Source organism: Schistocerca americana, chromosome 2 (assembly GCF_021461395.2).
Source record: "Schistocerca americana isolate TAMUIC-IGC-003095 chromosome 2, iqSchAmer2.1, whole genome shotgun sequence".
NCBI lineage: Eukaryota > Metazoa > Arthropoda > Insecta > Orthoptera > Acrididae > Schistocerca > Schistocerca americana.
Genome location: NC_060120.1, coordinates 81,319,812 through 81,332,717, shown reverse-complemented (window position 1 = coordinate 81,332,717; position 12,906 = coordinate 81,319,812). Strand labels below are relative to the sequence as shown.

General features: G+C 44.8%; 1 pseudogene; it reads right to left on the bottom strand.

Moving 5' to 3' along the window:
- Positions 1 to 4,907: 4,907 nt before the first annotated feature.
- On the bottom strand, positions 4,908 to 5,025 carry LOC124597267 (annotated as a pseudogene).
- Positions 5,026 to 12,906: the final 7,881 nt, after the last annotated feature.

Below are 12,906 nucleotides of genomic sequence, written 5' to 3'. Positions count from 1 at the left end.
CGATACTATTGCACTTCTTATCGCTATAAACACGCCTCCCCCCTCACTGTCCAGCCTGTCTCTGCGGTATACATTCCAATCTGAGTTTAGGATTTCATTACTGTTTACGTCTGGTTTCAGCCAACTTTCTGTCCCTAGTACTACATGAGCGTTGTGACCGTTTATTAATGAGAGCAGTTCTGGGACCTTTCTATATGGTGCAATACACCAGACCATCACAGTGTCAAGCTGTAATATTTCATGACCTACACTGATGCTGTATTGCTTTGGATCCTTACGTGACCAGAATCAGTGGCTAGTCGTAATAAATCCAGGTCAAGTGACTGGTAGTGTTGCTAGTAGTAGTCTACCACCAGCTGCTGTGTACGCTTAGACCTATTCCACAACCATCAGTGATCCAACATGGGTCACCATCAGTGATCCAACATGGGTCACTCACCTTCATCTCCATCCAGACGCATCACCCATTTGCTGCTGTGCTGGTCTGTGGGGCACTGCTCCCCAATATTACCTAGGCTCGAGCAGCGGCCATCGAGTGATGGCCATCCCCTGAGTGACGTCATGCGGCTCCTAGGTCGCGAAGCGGTCTTCGCACCTCTCATCTGAGCTACTGCCTGAGCTGCTGGCGATGCACTGGACATTCTTCCTGCTGCCGGAGGAACGCCAGCATGCTACTTTGCAGAGGCCACTTGCCTGGCCGGCGACTAAACACTGCCTAGTATGCGGTCTTGTTTGATATGAGGTGGACTCTGCTGCCCAGGGCCAACGCACACTATCGCAACGCCACCTGCTGCTGTGAGAGTATCTTGTTACACAAATGAGATTTAATACTTTTTTAAGCAAGGCTGTAGGTTGAGGCTTCCTGAAGAACAGTGGCCAGACGACTCGCAGACAGCGAAATCAGACCGCGTTCAGAGTAAAGACGCTTCGATGACCAAAATTTTATCAGTAAATTCTCGAAGTATTCGTAACAAAGTTCCCGAATTTACTGATCTACAGGAAACTTCTTGCTCTCAATTACTCTCGGGACCGAGAGCTGACTGAAACCTGAACTACAAAGCTCTGAGATATTTGGCGATTCATGGAACATATACCGAAAAGACAGATGAAAGGCTACAGTAGATGGTGCGATTACTGCAGTTGACAAAAATATTGTCTCTACTGGCTTCGAATTTGAGTGTCACAGTGAAGTTATCTGGTCGCGTGGCGCGTGGGATTAGCCGAGCGGTCTTGGGCGCTGCAGTCTTGGACAGTGCGGCTGGTCCCGGCGGAGGTTCGAGTCCTCCCTCGGGCATGGGTGTGTGTGTTTGTCCTTAGGATAATTTAGGTGTAACAGGTCTAGGTGAAAGCAAGTTAATTGTTGGATTTTACCGGCCACCCCATTCCGCTGTGACGGTTTTAGAGACATTGGCCGAGAGTCTAGGGAAATACCCAGATCGAGCAGTATTAGTTGGAGGCAACTTTCATCTTCCGAGTACCGTGTGGGACGTCTATGTGTTCATTGCGTGGGATACAGACGGACAGTCTTCCGAAGTTATTTTGAATCCGTTGTCCAAAAATTGTCTTGAGCAACTCGTTCGACAGTCCACACGCATATGGAAATATTTTAGACCTAGTAGCTACAAACAGGTCTGACGTAACCGAATGCTTCGATGTGGAGACTGGGATTAGTGATCATGACGTCATTATAGCGACTTTGGTTACTGAAGTTAATAAAAAAATAATCCAAAACGCTAAGACAGTATTTCTGCTAGACAGAGCAGATAGACAGTTGATAGCATCCCATTTAGACAATAAATTGGCATCATTTAGCTCCAGTCGACGGATGTAAAGATATTACGAGGGCCGGCCGGTGTGGCCGAGCGGTTGTAGGCGCTTCAGTCTGGAACCGTGTGACCGCTACGGTCGCAGGTTCGAATCCTGCCTCGGGCATGGATGTGTGTGTTGTCCTTAGGTTAGTTAGTTTTACGTAGTTCTAAGTTCTAGGGGACTGATGACCTCAGATGTTAAGTCCCATAGTGTTCAGAGCCATTTCAACCATTTGAATTACGGGGAAAGTTTAAACGGATTGTAAGTCATACTCCGGAGATATGTATTGCGAGTGGGACTAAAGACGGAAAAGTCCCACTAAATTCGAAAAATGATGAGGAAACAAAGGCCGTTGCACTTTCGGTTCAAAAGGGAACTCGTAAGTAACAATAGGCGAACAGAATTTCGTGCGTCATTAAAAAAAAACCAATGCGCGCAGCTTACAACAACTAGCACCGTCATATCTTATCAAAAGCTCTTGCCGAGAACCTGAGAAAATTCTGGTAAAGTCACTAAGTGATTCTAAAGCTTCTATCCAGTCACTCGTTGACCAGTCTGGTGTGGCGTAGAAGATAGCAAAAGTAAGACCCAAATTTTCAACTTCGCATTTAAGAAATCGTTCACGTAGGAAATTCATACAGACATACCGTAATCCTACCATCGGCCAGACTCCTGTATGGAGGACATAGTATGAAACATCGCTGAGGTTGAGAAACAAATGAAAGAGTTTAAAGCAAATAAGTCAGGTAGTGATTGAATCCAGGTTGGGTTTTACAAAGAGTAGTCTCAGCAATGGACCCTTACTTGCATTTGAAGCGAATCTCTCACGCAGCGTGAAATCCTAAGCGACTGGAGAAAAGCGCAGGTAACTCCTGAATATAAGAAGGGTATAAGGACAGATCCAGTAAATTACGGACCTAAGTCTTTAACGTCGGTTTTCTGAAGATTCCTTGAAAATGTTATCAGTTCGAACAAAAACAAATTTCCTTGAAAAGGAAAAGTTTCTGACCATAAATCAGCACAGTTTTAGAAAGTATCGCTCGTGTGAAACAGCCTGCCCTTTACTCACGTGTGATCCTGCGAACTGTGGATGAAGGGTAACAGCCGGATTCCATATTCCTAGATTTCGTGCGAACCTCAGCTTGACGTTTCCTCACGGAGTTCCTGCAAACCATGGATGAAGGGCAACTGGTGGATTCAATATCGGTAGATTTCCTTAGAACATTTAAGACGGTGCCGCACTGCCGACTGTTAACGAAGGTACATGCTAACGGATTAGGTTCCAAGATAGTGGCTCGAATTCGTTTTAAGTAACAGAACCCAGTACGTTGTCGACGGCGAGTGTTCATAAGAAACAAGTGTATTTTCAGGAGAGCCCCAGGGAAGTGTTATATGACAGCTGTTACTGTATATATTTCTAAATGATCTGGTAGACAGAGTAAGGAGCAAACTGAGGCCTTCGCTGATTATGCTGTGTTTTACGGGAAGGTGTCATCGTTAAGTGACTGTAGGGGCATACAAAATAACTTACACGAATTTTTTAACTGATGTGATGAATGGCAGCTAGTTTTAAATATATAAAAATGAAAGTTAATGCAGGTGAGCAGGGAAAACGACCCGATAATATTCGAGTACAGCATTAGTAGTGTTGTAACGTCGCGAGTCAATGCCCAATAGCATTTATTGCACTACTTTTCAGTACGGCTGGCAGCTTTGGAGCCGTTGGCGGTGATAGAAACAGCCGTTTGTAACTTAGCGTGACTCATTCGCACTTGTCGCTGGCCTAGCCGTGGGAAGTGGTACACGTGTCAATTCGAGCGACAGAATATTCAAGCCCCTGAGAATCTAAATAAACTATATTAAATATTATTGAATTTAGTCAAAAGTCAATATACTGCCCTTTGTTATTAAAAAGAAGATCGTGTAAAAATCTCAGCTTTCTAGATGGCATACTTTCAGAGTTAGGGAAAATTACCTAAAACACCCAAAACCGACTCTTGCAAGATTAATGTCAGTTAGGAATCATAACAGTTTGTCCTTTAGTATCATGAGGAATCATTACTGAAGCTCACAGAACGTTAGGTCAATTTGTTTAGAGTTTCATAATTAAAAACGTTAACTATTTGTCATTTTTCGTAATATAAAATCAGAAAAGATAAGTATTTAATTAATTTCCTGTTGTGTGAGTAAATGAGAATGAGTGAGAGTGTGTATGTGGGACATACGTAAAGATTCAATATTATAAGATGTACACCTTTACGTAACTGTGTCATGGGAAAGCTGTGTTTTCCCCACCTTGCTTATGACGTATGTCCAAGGGTACTTGCTTTTGTAAGAAGGCAGCCAAGATAGTCGATTGAAGAGCAATAGTTTTCTACAGTTATTTCAAGATTATTTTTCTTTTCGTTTGGTTTTGTTAAACATTTTATTAATATTTTCATGATGAAGTGACGTAAAAGCATCTGTGAATAATGATTGGCGTAGGACAATTTTAGTGCGAAAATGATCGCGAAGGAATGTTTTGATAGGCTGGTCATTTTGAACAACGAATCAGAGTTAAGCATTTCCCCCGCATTGGGAGTAGTTATAGGCCATGGAAGGAACGGCAGTGAGTCAGTCGCTAGTCAGCTATCAGACGTGGAGGTCATGTTGAACGCTTCCGTTTTTATTACGTGTAAAATGAAGAAATAATTGGCTTCTCGCGTCCAGATTGTGTGGCCATAATAGCAGTGGCATTTACGGACAGTTTTGTGACGTTTGGAAGTTTTTGGATTGTTTTTTGGAAAGAGAGCCGCGGGTGAGCTTTCGGGCTTTGTAAAATTCAGCGTGGCATGTTTCATATTCGCCTATGGAATATTTGGCGAGCAATTTCTTTATTAGATAAACTAAACTCCTCCCGAACAGGCCTTGAAGGCCCAACAGTACCGACCGGCCGCCGTGTCATCCTCAGCCCACAGGTGTCACTGAATGCGGATATGGAGGGGCATGAGGTCAGCACACCGCTCTCCCGGCCGTACGTCACTTTCCGAATCCGGAGCCGCTACGTCTCAATCAAGTAGCACCTCAGTTTGCCTCACAAGGGCTGAGTGCACCCCGCTTGCTAACAGCGCTCGGCAGACCGGATGGTCACCCATCCAAGTGCTAGCCCAGCCCGACAGCGCATAATTTCGGTGATCTGACGGGAACCGGTGTTACCACTGCGGCAAGGCCGTTGGCACTTCTTTATTAGATATCCACTGAAAAAGGACCGAATGTGAAACTCGTATATTGTAGCACAGTACTGACTGTAAAAGCGCTTGATAATTCGGGTTGGACTTACGTACATTCCTGGCTGCCTGGGTTGTCTGAACTGTGAGCTGAGCACAGTGATATTATTCGTCAGTTAAATATGGGCTGATGGCAACTTTTATTTTGAACCTAAAGAAATAAAAGAACTTGTTGCAGAATTTTGACATTTTTCTAAAGAGATGAAGCAATCGCCCTAGACCCGAAAATTGTTATAAGATATTACAGGATAGTTTGCCACCAGAGTTTACGCCGACTTTGCAAACGTAAGTATTGGCGGTGTTTTTCTTCAACGCTGCTTTTAACGCCGTCTGAAGAGTATCTACCTACGCAGAGAAACGGGGTGGTGATCAGACGCCGTACTGAGGTAGGTGGAACTTGTTTAGTGCACAGTACGACGAGAGACAGTGATCAAACAATTACACCCCTATCCTAACCCCGCCCCGCATCAATGAGTTGCTTAACAGTAATGCTGCAAAGTGATATCAAATGGAATGAGCGTGTAAGGATTGTAGTGTGGAAGGTGAACGGTCTTCGGTTGGGATAATTTTTAGGAAACTGTGATTGATCTGTAATGGAGACAGCATCTAGGAAACTAGCGCAATCCATTGTTGATTACTGTTCGAGTGTTTTATATCGGCACCAGCTCCGATTAAAGGAAGACATCAAAGCAATTCAGAGCCGGGCTGCTAGATCTGTTGCCGGTATGTTCGAACAACACGCAAGTATTACGGAGATGCGTCTGCAACTCTAGTGGGAATCACTGGGAGGGTCGCTAAATAAGTCCGAGAATAACGAATGCACAGGACTTGCTGTTGTCATCCTCGTGATGCCGATGTCATGACGAGCCGGGCAGCCACAGTGCTTCAGTTGCAGAGCTCTGGAACATCCAGTGCTGCTGCAAGGCGTGGGTCGCTGGCGTGCTGTGCAGTCAGAGCGCTACGCCGCACCCGCCACCTGCTGTCAGCCGGCCCCACGCGCTGTCCGTCACGCATCCTTTCGCATACGTGATGCCGCCCGAGCCTGGCTTCCGCCGTGCGAGAGTGCAGTCACTCGGCCCTGACGCCTGCCTGCCCGCTCTCCCTTCCCACGCTGGCCGTCCGTTATCCCTCCCACAGCATCTTATGCGGCTGGTCAGCTAGTCCAAGCAACAAATGAAAAATAATGGAAAAAAATTGTGTAGACCCAAGTTTCGTGACCAACGTACCAAAAATACGGACCGGTATGTTCGAGCGTGGTAAATGGGATGGGAGTGAGGGGTGCGAGTGCGTTAAAAGGTAACTTTTTTTAATAACATGAAAACTGCAGTTTCTAACAAGAATGTTTCCCGGTGCAAAATTACACTACAATCAAATTTACTAGAAAAAAGATCCTATTCATTCTTTCTCCAGGGGGTGGATGGATCTCAGACTATTAAGAATAATGTTCTAATGACATACACTAATGGCCCTTAAAATCGCTACACCACGAAGATGACGTGCTACAGACGCGAAATTTAACTGACAGGAAGAAGATGCTGTGATATGCAAATGATTAGCTTTCCAGAGCATTCACACAAAATTGGCGCCGGTGGCGACACCTACAACGTGCTGACATGAGGAAAGTTTACAGACGATTTCTCATGCACAAACGGCAGTTGACCGGCGTTGCCTGGTGAAACGTTGTTGTGATGCCTCGTGTAAGGAGGAGAAATGCGTACCATCACGTTTCCGACTTTGATAAAGGTCGGATTGTAGCCTATCGTGATTGCGGTTTCTCATATCACGACATTGCTGCTCGCGTTGGTCGAGATCCAATGACTGTTAGCAGAATATGAAATCGGTGGGTGCAGGAGGGTAATACGGAACGCCGTTCTGGATCCCAATGGCCTCGTATCACTAGCAGTCGAGATGACAGGCTTCTTATCCGCATGGCTGTAACGGATCGTGCAGCCACGTCTCGATCCCTGAGTCAACAGATGGGGACGTTTGCAAGACAACAACCATCTGCACGAACAGTTCGACGACGTTTGCAGCAACATGGACTATCAGCTCGGAGACCATGGCTGTGGTTACCCTTGCCGCTGCATCACAGACAGGATCGCCGGCCCGAGTGGCCGTGCGGTTCTAGGCGCTACAGTCTGGAACCACGCGACCGCTACAGTCGTAGGTTCGAATCCTGTCTTGGGCATGGATGTGTGTGCTGTTCTTAGGTTAGTTGGGTTTAAATAGTTCTAAGTTCTAGGGGACTAATGACCTCAGAAGTTAAGTCCCATAGAGCTCAGAGCCATTTGAACCATTTTGAACTCAACGACGAACCTGGGTGCATTAATGGCGAAACGTCATTTTTTCGGATGAATCCAGGTTCTGTTTACAACATCAGGATGGTCGCATCCGTGTTTGGCGACATCGCGCTGCACGCACATTGGAAGCGTGATGGTATGGGGTGCCATTGGTTACACGTCTCGGTCACCTCTTGTTCGCATTGACGGCACTTTGAACAGTGGACGCTACATTTCAGATGTGTTACGACCCGTGGCTCTAGCCTTCATTCGATCCCTGCGAAACCCTACATTTCAGCACGATAATGCACGACCGCATGTTGAAGGTTCTGTACGGGCCTTTCTGGATACAGAAAATGTTCGACTGATGCCCTGGCCAGCACATTCTCCAGATCTCTCACCAACTGAAAACGTCTGGTCAATGGTGGCCGAGCAACTGGCTCGCCACAATACGCCAGTCACTACTCTTGATGAACTGTGGTATCGTGTTGATGCTGCATGGGCAGCTGTACCTGTACACACCATCCAAGCTCTGTTTGACTCAATGCCCAGGCGTATCAAGCCCGTTATTACGGCCAGAGGTGATTGTTCTGGGTACTGATTTCTCAGGATCTATGCACACAAACTGCGTGAAAATGCAATCACATGTCAGTTCTAGTATAATATATTTGTCCAATGAATACCCGTGTATCATCTGCATTTCTTCTTGGTGTAGCAATTTTAATGGCCAGTAGCGTAAAATTAATGTTTATTGTTAAATGAATTGGTTAAGAACAAATATTACATGTGTACCAAATCAATGCGCAACTGATTCATCAGTCTTCTGACTGGTTTGATACGGCCCGCCACGAATTTCTCTCCTGTGCCAACCTCTTCACCTTAGAGTAGCACTATCAACCTACGTCCTCAGTTATCTGCTGAATGTATTTCAATCATTGTCTTCCGCTACAGTTCTTGCGCTCTACACCACCCTCTAGTACTGGACAGCGATGACCAATACCTTGAGTCATAAATTTTTTGTAATTTTTTCACAATAAAACCTAGAACTTCGAGACAACACAGAGGAAGGGAAATTTGTAGACTTATTTAACAAAGGAATTTCGCCATCATTCGGTAGCAGTGTCGGTTTTTATATGAGTCGTGTTGCAAAGGAGCTTGGAGGTTCCAGAGTCCGACGGAGTTCTCTACAGAATATGCAGGTAAAGTAACTCCACTCTTGACCATGATTCACCAAAACTCCGATGAGTAACGTTCCCCTTGAGTTTGATAGAATATCAGTCACACCAGTCACACCAGAGAAAAAAAAAATGTAGTTAATGCGTAGGAGTACCGTCCTAAGTCACTTACATCTGTTCGTAGCAGCACATCGAAACAAATTCTAAGAGGAAACATTATGACCTACCCGTACCAAAACATTGTTCTCTATGGAAAACAGTATGGATTCCAGAAATGTCGATCATATATTCGTTCTCTTGCCACATGATTTCTTTGGCGCCATGGCTAGAGAAAACTTTCAAAAGGGGATGTCTACAAACAAAAATACGTCCCTGTCCAGATAGGGAACGATCGAAAATTTCCTGACAGACAAAACGCAGCTCTTTATCTTGGATGGACAGTTAATTGCTGAAGTAATGTCTAATGTGCCCCAGGAAAGTGTACTGGGAATTTTGCAATTTCTGTCATACATTAATGGCGTACAGGAAGCCCGTAAATTGCAGTCTCACTCTTTTTATAAATTACGCAGTTGCTTATCCGAGAGATTGCAGTATTATATTGTTTGATCTTGACAAAGAAGTGACCTCATACAAACAGTAGTAACTGGCTCTTAAAACTAAAACTAAACTCCGTGCGAACTGGCCATGTGCTACGGTCGCAGGTTCGAATCCTGCCTCGGGCATGGGTGTGTGTGATGTCCTTAGGTTAGTTAGGTTTAAGTAGTTCTAAGTTCTAGGGGACTTATGACCTAAGATGTTGAGTCCCATAGTGCTCAGAGCCATTTGAACCATTTTGAACGAAGTGGCCATGACGGCCCAACGTAACCGACCGGCCGCCGTGTCATCCTCAGACCACAGGCATCACTGGATGCGGATATGGAGGGGCATGTGGTCAGCACACCGCTCCCTCATGCTGTACGTCAGTTTACGAGACTGGAGCCGCTACTTCTCAATCAAGTAGCTCCTTAGTTTGCCTCACAAGGTTTGAGTGCACTCAGCTTGTCAACAGCGCTCGGCAGACCAGATGGTCACCCATCCAAGTGCTAAAGCCCAGCCGATAGAGCTTAGCTTCGGCTATCTGACGGGAACCGGTGTTACCACTGTGGCAAGAACTGGCTCTTAGTGTAAGGAAATGCTAAGTAGTGTACTTCGGAAGACTTAAAAGGTGACGTTTGGAAGGTAGGAGACGACGTATTGACGGAAGCAAAGATGAGAGAGGGGAGTCGTAAACCGTACTTGGGAAGTTTCGTTCTTAAAAGGTACCGTTTGACAAAGGACTAATGGATGACGGATTGATCACGTCATACAAATATTTGGAAGTAAAAGTATGTAGAAGTACGAAGTGGAACGACCACCCTGCTCAACTATAGGTAAGCAAATGGAAGAGCACTATGAATTGGTAGGATACTGGTAAATTTCGTTTTATGTTGAGAGGGAACGCCTATTATGTCAATAAATTGGTACAGGTGTAAAGTGAACGTATGGGAGGATGAGCCGGAAAACAAGTCAGTCGTCTACTAGAGACAAAAAAAAATGGCTCTAAGCACTATGGGACTTAACATCGGAGGTCATCAGTCCCCTAGACGTAGAACTACTTAAACCTAACTAACCTAAGGACATCACACACATCCGTGCCCGAGGCAGGATTCGAACCTGCGACCGTAGCAGCAGCGCGGTTCCGGACTGAAGCACCTAGAACCGCTCGGCCATACTAGAGACAAGAGGACTATGAGTGTCCAAGTCATTTATTAACTGCACTGCTCAGTAGTACGACCCTCTGCTCTTGTGTGGAAAGGTGCAAAGTTTTCAAACGACACAGGCTGGCCGAAAACACCGTCATTTTCGCCTCCAAAGGAATCCCTTCCATGCACAGACGAACAAGGGAGCTGAGTGCTTACCAATGCCTCAACCCTTCTCTGTACCCAAACGACAAAAGGGTCGAATTTCCGTGTGAATCAGCGTTCGCTATCATCGATGTTTTGAACCACCGCCACAAAACTAGACAGGGCATTAGCAAAAATGACTTTACCTTTTCCTAGTGCGAGGTGACTTTCATATCTTCCCACGGCCGCTCACTTCGTGAAAAACCGGCTAAGGAAATCATCAGTAATAATCATCGATTGTGTAGTATATGGCTGATAAGACCATAGGAAGAATCATTCCACAACATAATTGGTAACTACCTCAGTGCCCGCAGCTAAGGAAGCAACTGTGAGTGTAATAATTCATTGTAGACTTAGGCTAATTAAGCTCGATTTTTAGTTGAGTGTGTCTTATGCTTGAGTGATACAAGGCGACCCCTTAGACGTACGAAATAAACCCTCACTTAAAAGCATGAACTTCCTTCCACGTCATTTGCTATAGTTGTAGTCACGAACAATGGCGGTCGTTCGGCCCACCTACGTCACGCATTCTGCAATAGCCAATTAGCTTTCAGTAGTGTACTGAGCACTCTGCTGTGAATGTCGTAGCCAGTGCGAGCATTAAAGGTGATAATAGAGAGTTATTTAAAGAATTTTTCTCCATTTTTTCCGAATTATCTTTCTGATGGTGGTGGTAAACAACAAACTATACATAAGCAAGCGAGAGGCATAATTTGCAAGCTACACAATTTCTTCAAGGGCAAAACACGTGAATTTGCGTACCGCAACTCGCTTGGAACTGGAACGAAAGCAATCCTCGTCCGTGCCCCGACATGCGCAAATCGCCATAGTTCGTGAATCGGACTATAGCCCTGTCACCTAGTTTGTATCAGTTGATATTACATTCAGACATCGTTACGGGCGAGCTTTTTGAGTCGGCAAGCGATAATGTGATTATCAGGAATTTACTTCTCGCTCCATTCATTGCTTCAAAGTAATCAAAATTTGGAAGTAGCTGTGGCGGAATACCTTGAGCCGAAATGTAACAACTCGCGAGCGAAGCTCCCTGACTGCGCAATGCACAAAAAATATTGGATGCAACGCATTTGTACGGGTCATACCTAAATATTCCTCAGCTTTAAGGGATCAACATAAGGTCGAACTACCGGGAGTCATCGAAAGAACGAAAATCTACAGAAATTCCTCTGACCCTAACTTAACTATCCCTTATACTTTGCGCAGATTATATCAGGCGAATTACAGCTCCCAAAGAAAGCAGGTGTTGACCGATGTGAAAATTACCGAACTATCAGTTTAATAAGTCACGGCTGCAAAATACTAACGCGAATTCTTTACAGACGAATGGAAAAACTAGTATAAGCCGACCTAGGGGAAGATCAGTTTGGATTCCGTAGAAATATTGGAACACCTGAGGCAAACTGACCCTACGACTTATCATAGAAGATACATTAACGAAAGGCAAAACTACATTTCTAGCATTTGCGGACTTAGAGAAAGCTTTTGATAATGTTGACTGGAATGCTCTCTTTCAAATTCTGAAGGGAGCGAAAGGCTTTTTACAATTTGTACAGAAACCAGACTGCAGTTATAAGAGTCGAGGGACATGAAAGGGACGCAATGGTGGGGAAGGGAGTGAGACGGGGTTGTAGCCTATCCCCGATCTGTATATTGAGCAAACAGTGAAGGAAACAAAAGAAAAATTCGGAGTAGGTATTAAAATCCATGGAGAAGCAATAAAAACTTTGAGGTTCGCCGATGACATTGTAATTCTGTCAGAGACAGCAAAGGACTTGAAAGAGCAGTTGAATGGAATGGATAGTGTCTTGAAAGGAGGATATAAGATGAACATCAACGAAAGCAAAACGAGGATAATGGAATGTAGTCGAGTTTACTCGGGTGATGCTGAGGGAATTAGATTAGGAAATGAGACACTTAAAGTAGTACAGGAGTTTTGCTATTTGGGGAGCAAAATAACTGATGATGGTCGAAGTAGAGAGGATATAAAACGTCGACTGGCAATGCGAAGGAAAGCGTTTCGGAAGAAGAGAAATTTGTTAACATCGAGTATAGATTTAAGTGTCAGGAAGTCGTTTCTGAAAGTATTTGCATGGAGTGTAGCCATGTATGGAAGTGAAACATGGACGATAAATAGTTTGGACAAGAAGAAAATAGAAGCTTTCGAAATTTGGTGCTACAGAAGAATGCTGAAGATTAGATGGGTAGATCACATAACTAATGAGGTGTTGAATAGGATTGGGGAGAAGAGAAGTGTGTGGCACAACTTGACTAGAAGAAGGGATCGGTTGTAGGACATGTTCTGAGGCATCAAGGGATCGCCAATTTAGTATTGGAGGGCAGCGTGGAAGGAAAAAATCGTAGAGGGAGACCAAGAGATGAATACACCAAGCAGATTCAGAATGATGTAGGTTGCAGTAGGTACTGGGAGATGAAGAAG